Below are 10,605 nucleotides of genomic sequence, written 5' to 3' on the forward strand. Positions count from 1 at the left end.
CTATAAGAATTATACCAGAATTCTCACCAGAGACTATGAAAGCCAGAAGATCCTGGACAGATGTCATAAAGACACTAAGATAACACAAACGACAGCCCAGGCAACTGTATCCAGCAAAACTCTCAATTAAAATAGATGAAGAAACCAAGATATTCAATGACAAAACCAAATTTACACAATATTTTTCTACATATCCAGTAATACAAAGGACACTCACTGGCATGCCCCAACACATAGAGGCAAGTAAAATCATAGATAAAGCAAGAATTAATTTTCACAACAAATCAAAGAGAACCACACAATCCTAAAGTAACCACCATTTATGTAATTAAGAGAAAGTGGCCATCACTATTCATTAATATCTCTCAACTTCAATGGACTCAATTCCCCACAGAAAAGACACAGACTGACAAACTGGATACACAATGAGGATCCAGCGTTTTGAACTACAGGAAGCACACTTCAGAGACAAAGACAGACACTACCTCAGCATAAAAGGCTGGAAAAATAAATTCCAAGCAAATGGTCTGAAGAATCAAGCTTGAGTAGCCATTCTAAAATCATATAGAATCGACTTTCAACCAAAAGAGATCAAAAAGCTTAAGGAAGGACATCTCATATTCATCAAAGCAAAAATCCACCAAGATGAACTAGAAATTATAAATATCTATGCTCCAAATACATGAAAGAAACCTTACTAAACCTCAAAAAAAAACATATTGCACCGAAAATAATAATCCAGGAGATTTAATCTCACTACTCCCATCACTAGACAGATAACAGAAACAGAAATTAAACAGAGACATATACAGACTAACAGAAGTTATAAACCAAATGGACTTAACAGACATTTTACAATATTCTATCAGAAAACAAAAGGACAACTTCTTCTCACCACTTCATGGCACTTTCTCCAAAATTGATCATATAATCAGTCATAAAGCAAGCCTCAAAGGATACAGAAAAATAGAAATAATCCAATGCACCCTATCAGACCTCCATGGGCTAAGGCTCTTCTTCAATAACAATTAGGAAAGAACTACTCACATAAACATGGAAGTTGAACAATGCTCTACTCAATGATAACTTTGTCAAGGAAGAAATGAAGAAAGAAACTAAAGATTTCATAGAATGTAATGAAAATGAAGGTACAATATACCCAAACTTTTGAGAAAAAATGAAAGCTGTGCTAAAAGGAAAACTCATAGCTGTGAGTGTCTGTATAAAGAAACAGGAGAGAGCATATGTCACCAGCTTGAGAGCACACCTAAAATCTCTAGAACAAAAAGAAGCAAATACACCCAGGAATAGTAGAAGGCAGGAAATAATCAAACTTATGGCTAAAATCAACCAAGTAGAACAAAATGGACTATACAAAGAATGAACAGAACCAAAAGCTGGTTCTTTGAGAAAATCAACAGGATACATAAACCCTTAGCCAGACTAACAAGAGGGCACACATGGTGTGTCCAAATTAACAAAAAAAGAATTGAAAAGGGAGACATAAATACAGAATCAGAGAAAATTAAAAAAGTAATCAGATCATCCTACAAAAGCCTAAAATCAACAAAACTTGAACATTTGGAGAAAAATGACAATATTCTAGAGTAATGCCAGGTACCAAAGCTAAGTCAGGAACAGAAAAAAATGTTTAAACAACCAATAACTGCTAAGGAAATACAACCAATCATTAAAAACCTCCCTAACAAAAAGAGTCAAGGATCAGATGGGTTTTGTGCAAAAATCTATCCAGAATTCATAGAAATTTTCATACCAATACTGTCCAAACTATTCCACAAAATTGAAACAGATGGAGCACTACTGAATTCCTTTTGTGAAGCCACAATTACTCTAATTCCTAAGCCACAAAATGACCCAACAAAAAAAGAGAACTTCAGTCCATTTTCCCTTATGAATATCGATGCAAAAATACTCGATAAAAGACTTGCAAAAAAAAGTCAAAGAACACATCAAAACAATCATCCCTCATGATCAAGTCGGTTTTATCCCAGGCATGCAGGGATGGTTTTGTATGTGGAAATCTTCAACCTAATTCATTATATAATCACACTCAAAGATAAAAACCCAATGATCCTTTCATTAGATGCTGAGAATGCATTTGACAAAATTCAACACCCATCATGACAAAAGACCTGGAATGTACAGGAATTTAAGGCCCATACCTAAACATATACAGCTAATCCATAGCTAACATTAAACTAAGTAGAGAGAAACTTAAAACAATCACATTGAAATCAGGGACTAGACAAGGCTGCCCACTCTCTCACAACTTATTCAATATAGTTCTAGACATCTTAGCCAGAGCAAGTAGACACTGAAGGGGGTCAAAGGGATATAGATTGGAAAAAAAGAAGTCAAAATAGTACTGTTTGTAGTTGATATGATAGTATACTTAGTGACCTCAAAAAGTCCACAAGAGAATTAATGAGCCTGATAAACAATTTCAGCAAAGTGGCTGGGTATAAAAATAACTCTGCAGAAAAGCTAAGCAAGCAGAGAAAGAAACTAGGGATATGACACCCTTCACAATACCCCCCAAATAATATAAAATATCTCAGGGTTACCTTATACAAGCAAGTAAAAGATATAAGCATATGAGCAGAACCTCAAGTCTCTGAACAAACTGAAGCATACTTCAGAAGGTGGAAAGATCTCCCATGTCCATGGACTGGCAGAAATAATACAGTAAAAATGATCATTATACCAAAAGCAACCTACAGATTCTTTCCAATCCCCATCAAAATTCCAATCCAATTCTTCATTGAGTTAGAGAAAAAAATTAATAAATTCATCTGGAATAAGAAAAAACACATAATAGCTAAAACTGTCCTCAAAAATAAAATTACTTCCCTGGGAACCACTATCCATGAACTCGAGCAGTATTACAGAGCAACAGTGATAAAAACTGTATGGCATTAAGACAGAGGTAGGCAAATAAACCAGTGGAATAGAATTGAAGACCCAAAAATCAACCCATACACCCATGGTCACTTATTTTGTGAGAAAGGAGCCAAAACCATCAATGGAAAAAAAAAAAGATCGCATGTTTATAGAGTGGTGCTGATTCAACTGGGGGTCAACATGTAGAAGAATGAAGATCGAACCAGTGTTACTACACTGTAGAAAGCTTAAGTCCATCTGGATTAAAGACATCCATTTCATCACAGATATACTCAAACCAATAGAAGAAAACGTGGGGAAGCATCTCGAACACATGGGTACTGAATATAATTTCCTGAACAAAACACCAAAGACTCATGCTTAAGATCAAGAATCGACAAATGTGATCTCATAAAACTGCAAAGCTTCTGTAAGGCATAGACACTGCTGTTAGGACAAAACGGCAACCAACAGATTGGAAAAAAGATCTTTACCAATCCTACAACAGATAGAGGACTTACATCCAAAATATACAAAGAAACCATGAAGTTAGACTGTATGAGAAAAATAACCCTATTGAAAAATGGGGTTCAGAGCAAAACAAAGAATTCACAGCTGAAGAATATCGAATGGCAGGGAAGTACCTAAAGAAATGTATAATCTTTAGTCATAAGGGAAATGCAAATCAAAACAACCCTCAGATTTCACCTCACACCACTCAGAATGGATATGATCAAAAACTCAGGTGACTGCAAATGTGGCGAGGATGTGTAAAGAGATGAACACACCTCTATTGTTGGTGGGATTGGAGACTGGAACAAAAATTCTGGAAATCAGTGTGGAGTTTCCTCAGAAAATTGGACATTGAGATATCTGAAGACCCAGCTACACCTTTCTTGGCCATATACCCAAAAGATGCCCCAACATTTAACAAAGACACATGCTCGACTATGTTCATAGCAGCCTTATTTATAATAGCCAGAAGCTGGAAAGAAATCAAATGCTCTTAAACAGAGGAATGGACACAGATATATGGTACATCCTCACAATGGAGTGTCATTAAGAGATACCAAGTTAATATCAATGGAGAAAATAAAACTTTACTGGCTCTTTATCTGACGTATGGATCATATCTTTTAGACACAAAATACCTTATGCTTCATAAATAAAGTAATGCAATTAAATACGCTATATATTTGAATAAATGCTTAAAATAATGGCACAGTAATTATCAAAAATTACATGAAAAATACTAAACCCACAAATCATTGCTGAAGTACAATTACAAATAACAGTGTTTGTATAGTGTTGCTGGAACAAAGAACCCTGGTATAAGTTTGTTGGGTCTAAAATTTAATATAGTTATTAAAGAAATTAATATAAACCTGAAAACTGAAATTATTTGTGATCCAATAGTACCACTTTTGGAATATCTACCTGAAGGAATCTGTCTACTCCAGTTTTAATTCCATGAATGTCTTTACCTTCTAGCTCTTCACAATATCCATGTTACAAAATTGGAAAAATAAATTATATAGGCACTAGACCTTTATTTAACCAACAAAAGAGCAACATTATATCATTGGCATGGATATTGATGAAAATAGATATCATTGTGCCAGTTGAAAATTCAGAAGTATGAAGACAATTATCTAAATCTTATTAAAGTGGCCAACTGCTGTTTGTTTGACTTTGAAGCCTCTTCTATAGAAGGAAAGTCAGATGTCATGTTATTATCATGGTCACATTTTTCCCATGGTTCACATGGCCATAGAGAGGATTCTACTATTCCTGTTTTGCTAAATATCCATGTTGTCAAACTGCCTTCCAATTCTTATTGTTTTTGTCCATACATTACTGCTTTTATGAGCTCTGGTCAGAGAAATGAGTAGGTGTACTGTGCAGCAATTACTGTAGATTTGTGTAACTGGTATAAGTGCTAAGAAAGTGAGAAGAAGGGAGCTGAGTATAAGGCTAGGGAAACATTGCAGAAAAGGAGAAGGCAGAATTTGAGGAACGAGAAGATGAAATTGTCCCATCTAGACATGACACAGTTATTGGACCTATGGGCTCACTGCAACTACAGTCATATGACAAAGTCCTGTACATAATTAAGACAATCGATTAGGGAAGATCCAAGCAGGCAGTACTCAGTGAACCAATGGATTATAAAGAAAATAAAACAGGAAAACATAAAGAACATGAAGCTGAAAAGGGAATGTATCCAGAGAGTGTAGAACCAAGTTAAGGATCGGTGTGATCAAGGTACATTGTATACATGTATGAGGAATAAATAAAAATTCTAAAATAAAAAAATTTCTGAAAATATATTAATGATTTCTATATCCTATGGAAGTCATTTTTCTCAAAAATAGAATAGAGTATCCTAACTTTTTGTAAGTTGCAGAAAATTCAGTGAAAAAATTTAGTTACCTTAGTTCAGTGAATGCTGTCTGCGTTATGGAAATATCAAACTGAGGCTCATTAATCTGTACAGTTAACTTATATCACCTGTTCAAATAAAATAAAATGAAAAAAACTGCATAATGATCCACCAAAACCAAACTGCACACTAGAGATTGAAATCCAAATCGAAAAATGTCCTGTTCGTAACCTCAACAATTTTACTCTTTGAAACTCCAAATTCTTATGAATATAAAAGTTCTAACCTGATACTCAGCATATATTATGGTGTCTCTGTGACTTATTTGGTAAGACTTTTAGGGTGGCACATTGCCATCAATTATGTCATTCATTTTTAAAATCCTAGGACAACAAGAAATAAAATCCATGGGCTTTGGTTCTGACAGCCAGGGATTGCACTCTGTACATTATCACTTTATATTAATTAGCTAAACTATGAAAGGCAATTTGCTGCCTCACAAAATTATATTGATTCATTGCTATGGTTATGACAAGGGTTTCTTTTAAAAATAGAAATAAATTTCTCATGACAAATTTTACTTTCTCTTCTGGTGTTTTGTGGGGTTTTGATGAGCTTAAACCTCTCCTTCCCAACATAGCACTGACAATAGATTATTTCTCACTGTAGATCCTAGTCACACTAAAGAAAGGAAAAACACTGAATATAGTATGTGCTTTGTACTCTGTCCCAACAGATCGTTTTTGACCACTTCTTCATCATCTTCACCACTACCACCACCACCACTACCACCACCACCACCACCACCAACACCAACACCAACACCAACACCACCATCATCAACATCATCAACACCATCATTATCTAATTTACATGAAATTGAATTTGGAATTTTGATACACCAAAGAATGAAATGAGAAGTATTGTGCTTGAAGAAGATATATTAATGAATACTAAGTCCTGTACAGTCATTTTAATGTTATAAAGATATTGCAAAAGTTGCTTCAGATGATTGAATGAAATGCTAGTGCCCTATACAACAGGGTTTGGGAGTCCCTTAGTGAGAGAATGGTACTTTACAGCAAGGCCTTCATTATCAGATTTTGACTCAACAAATCTGACAACGAAGTGAAATTGTCCCAGAAATAGGATAGTGCCTCTCTAGAAACAGCTTTTATCCACTAATATGCATTTACTTCTATTTCTTAATTGTCATGTTGATATGGGCTTAGGATACATTATGTTCTATTTATTAATGATATTTTAGTATTACTTGGTTTAATTTTGAAAATTAAAAAGGAACATACCTATGCCATGATTGTATCCCATAGAACTTTTAATTTGATCTTGAAGAGTTTCATGAAAACTGAAGTATCGAAAATGTATACCTTCCCATTCAAAACTTGTAACATCCATCATGTGAAACTCCCACTGAACCTCTGTGGATTGATGTCTCTGAAAGCATTTAAAGACTCTCCTACTGCATTATTGCAACTCTACAGAAGCTTCACTCCCATATTGGCCGTTCCAGATTGGCTGTAAATAAATCATTTGCTGTGTCTTCGAAAGGGTTTTAAATATTTTCATTAACTTTTGATGTGGAACTACTTAGGACTTTGAGAAAAGGAGACAGACAGGCCCTAGAAAGTATGTTTTTAAAATTATTTTCTTAAAATTAGACTTTCTCTTGCAATATTTTTAAATTATGATTTCCCTTCCCTCTACTACCCCATTCTTCTATGCCTCTCTAGTCATCTGTTTCTACATTCTTCTGACTCTCAGTAGAAAATAGTCATCTATGGGATAAAAATAAAATGAAAGTTAATGAACTGGAGTAGAACAAAACAAGCAGATAGAAAAGAGCCAATGCATGCTACAAGAATCAGATACAGACACAGAGACCCAGACTTCCATTCACATACTCATGAATTCCATGGAAACATAAAACCAGGAAAAAATATATACACAAAACATACAGAGAAAAAATTAATAAATAAATAAACAAATAACAAAAGGAAAAAAAAACATTCTGAATAAAAAGTCCTAACAAGGATTTTCCAAAGATAATATTGAGTTCCCTTAGTGCTTTATATGCAGTCTACCCTTAAAATTAGTTTGGTTACCCAGTGAAATTGCCTTGGAGAAAACTAAGTTTTCATTTTCTAATGATAACCCATTGAAGATAACTTCCAGTTTAGAGAGAAGGTGAGATGCAGGGCTTGGCTTCTTTCAAGGGCTAATTAATAATTAAGGAGATCTGTGAGATGCTGTCCTCTGAGCATGATACATTTGTGGCACTCAGGAACTCACAATAGTTACATCTATCTGAACAGACTCTATACAATATTGATACTGCCTATTCAAAGGAACTAAGCGCAGTGCTGGAAATAGAAAATGATGTAGCTACGGGTGTCTTACCAGATGTTACATGTATAGCTTCATGCACATGTTCACAGAAGAGGCTCAGTTTATATCCAGGGGGTCATGAAGCAAAAAAGATAAAAGACATGCACGTTCTATGGGATTTGGTGTAAAGAGAGTATGTTGATTGGGAAAGATATTAGATTGAGAGTGTAGAGGGCTTCCATACATGTGTTGTGCAAGTGTGGAATTGTCAAAGAATAACTTGCTTTCTTAAAACTTTCAAATGTAACCACTAAGAACGGTTTGGCAGACATTCTTTCAAATCTACTCTATTTGTTTTTAAAATTGGGTCTCATAGTGTAGCTCAAATTGAACTAGAACTCCCAGTGTTCTATCTACTGCTTCCCATGCTCTTGTAGCAGGTTTACTCTACATTGACAAAATTATTGAATATGTGTAAATCTTCTGTTTATGAAGTTTGATTACATAATGCAATATTCTGTCATGTGTTTTTCTTTTAACAATATATCTTGAATACATGTGCATGGGGAATTTCTTCATGGAACATCATCCATTTAATAAATGGTAGTATACTTATTTGTTTAAATAATAACCTCATGGTGGCTTTCATATTATTTTCATTTTCATTAACTAAAGTTAGCTACAGAAAATCAGCATGGACACTGACTCAGGTGATTATTTACATTATATTTTGTATAAATTACAAAACACGTTGTTGGAATGATGTCAAGGCTGTTAAGTAATGTAATATTTGTATAAATACTGCCAATTTCCATCTCAGAGACTATAATAAATACATATAGTAATCAATTTTATGTGAAAGAACCCATAGTATACCATTCAAAATTAAATGAGACATATATTTTAAAAGGGTATCAGTCTCTGACTTCTGTCATATTTTGAATAGGGGAAGTATTGACGAAGTTGAAGCAGAGGGCAACCTGTATAGGAAGACCACCAGTCTCAAATAACCCGGACCTCTGAGATCTACCAGACACTGAGCCACCAACCAGGCAGCATACACAAGCTGGTCTGATGCCCTGACACATGTATAGCAGAGGACTGACTGGTCTGGCCTAATCCTTGAGAGCCTTGAGGCCACAGGGATTATGGTGTCTGGCAGGATTTGGGGAAAATCCTCTTGGAGTCAGGGAAGGAAGAGGTGGAATGGGATAAAGAACTCTGGGAGGAGACCAGGAGAGTGTACAATGGAAAGAATGTAAATAAATAAAATAATTTATAAATAGATTCACTTATAAATTCAAATGCTAGATTCTTTTTAACATCTACATTGCAATTCAATCATGAAGTTTAGCGTTTTATGCTTACTGAACTGTGTAAGCTTTAATCCTTAACTTCCTCTTCATACTATTTGCGAATTTTCTTTCTTATTACATTGCATCAATTCTGTTTGCATATGTAGAAGGCTTACTCTTTATAATTTGTGCAGAAAATAGATTTATGAATCTTTTTATTTTAATGATCTGTTATGTGTGAATGTCTATGTATAGATTTGTGCATATGAACACAGGTACATGGGGAGACCAGGAGCTGCTTTTGTAGATGGTCACAAGTGGCTTCATGGGTGTTGGAAACCGAACGTGTTTGCTATTAAGAACAGTAAGTACTCTTAACTACTAAGCTAATACTACAGTACTCACTCCATAATAAAATCAACCTATTTATAATTTTCTGATGTATTTCAGGGTATCATTGAACTTGAGACATCTTGCCACGTTTTAAGTGCTATGACTACATACAAGCATTATTTTTTTCCAGCTTTCTTTTCTTTATCATCTTAAGATGTGTTGGATTAAATATGTTAATATTATGCAGTAAATCCTTCAAATGTTTACTTACAAAACCTTGGGTTAGTGTCTGTTTCTTTCCTCTGCAATGACTATATTAATTTTACACCTTGCAGTTCTCTCTTTACACAGTCCATCTGATGTGTTTTTGCTTTCATATAGAATGAAATAAGAGCTTTTTAGTTGTTCTTTGAATAGTTAATGTACTAAGAAAATGTGTTGAATTTTCTATTTGAAGGGCAATACATTAATTTTTAAAATATTCCTAGAGTTTTGTTTTTTTTCTTAGTATTATTGTTCTCATTAGTCTCATTATTAATATTCTGTGTAAGCTTTTATGTGTTCTGGTCATATAGTGAATATAGAAGTCTTCCAAACATATATGAGTAGGTATCTAATTTAGGTTCTTGGCTTTTCATGCCCTGAAATTTTATCTGCTAAACCACCTCACTGGAACACACTCTAACACTTTAAGGTGACATATAGCTCCAGGCTGCTTTTATATATACAATGTTTTCATCATTTGGCTTTTAATAAATATTTTTGATTATTCTAATATATTTTATTTTCCATGTCCACTTAGTAACTCTAGTATGCTTTTTTTAATATTTAATTATTTTAATCATAATTATGCATTTGATACCTAGTTAATGTAAAATTATCTTAGATACAATTGAATACATGCATTTAGTTACCTAAAGCATGAAGCTTGGTACATAATTTTGTTCATTATTACTATGCATTTGCATAAAACAGGATATTTCATAGTCACAATCCTGATGCCAATTTTACACAGTATGACAGCTAATAACTATCTGTGATTTTTAATCACTTAAAAGGATTTAGGATTATATTGTTAAATCTTATTTCCCCAACATCAAGTAAATAGATTTTATTTTGCTTCAATTAAGTAAATGTGCTATAGCAGGAAAATTTAATTTGCTTTTATTAGTTAAGACTAAATTTAACTTAATTTAACTTAATTTAACTTAAATTTAACTCCTGCCTATCAGAAAGTCAATATTCTATTACAGGAAGATGTGCCAGGCACTGGTCGAATTTCTAGTATAACCTGTAATTACAATCATCAGTCTTGTCAGTTTTAAGTTATTGTTCACAACATGCCTG

Source organism: Rattus norvegicus, chromosome X (assembly GCF_021556685.1).
Source record: "Rattus norvegicus strain SHRSP/BbbUtx chromosome X, alternate assembly SHRSP_T2T, whole genome shotgun sequence".
Taxonomy (NCBI): Eukaryota; Metazoa; Chordata; class Mammalia; order Rodentia; family Muridae; genus Rattus; species Rattus norvegicus.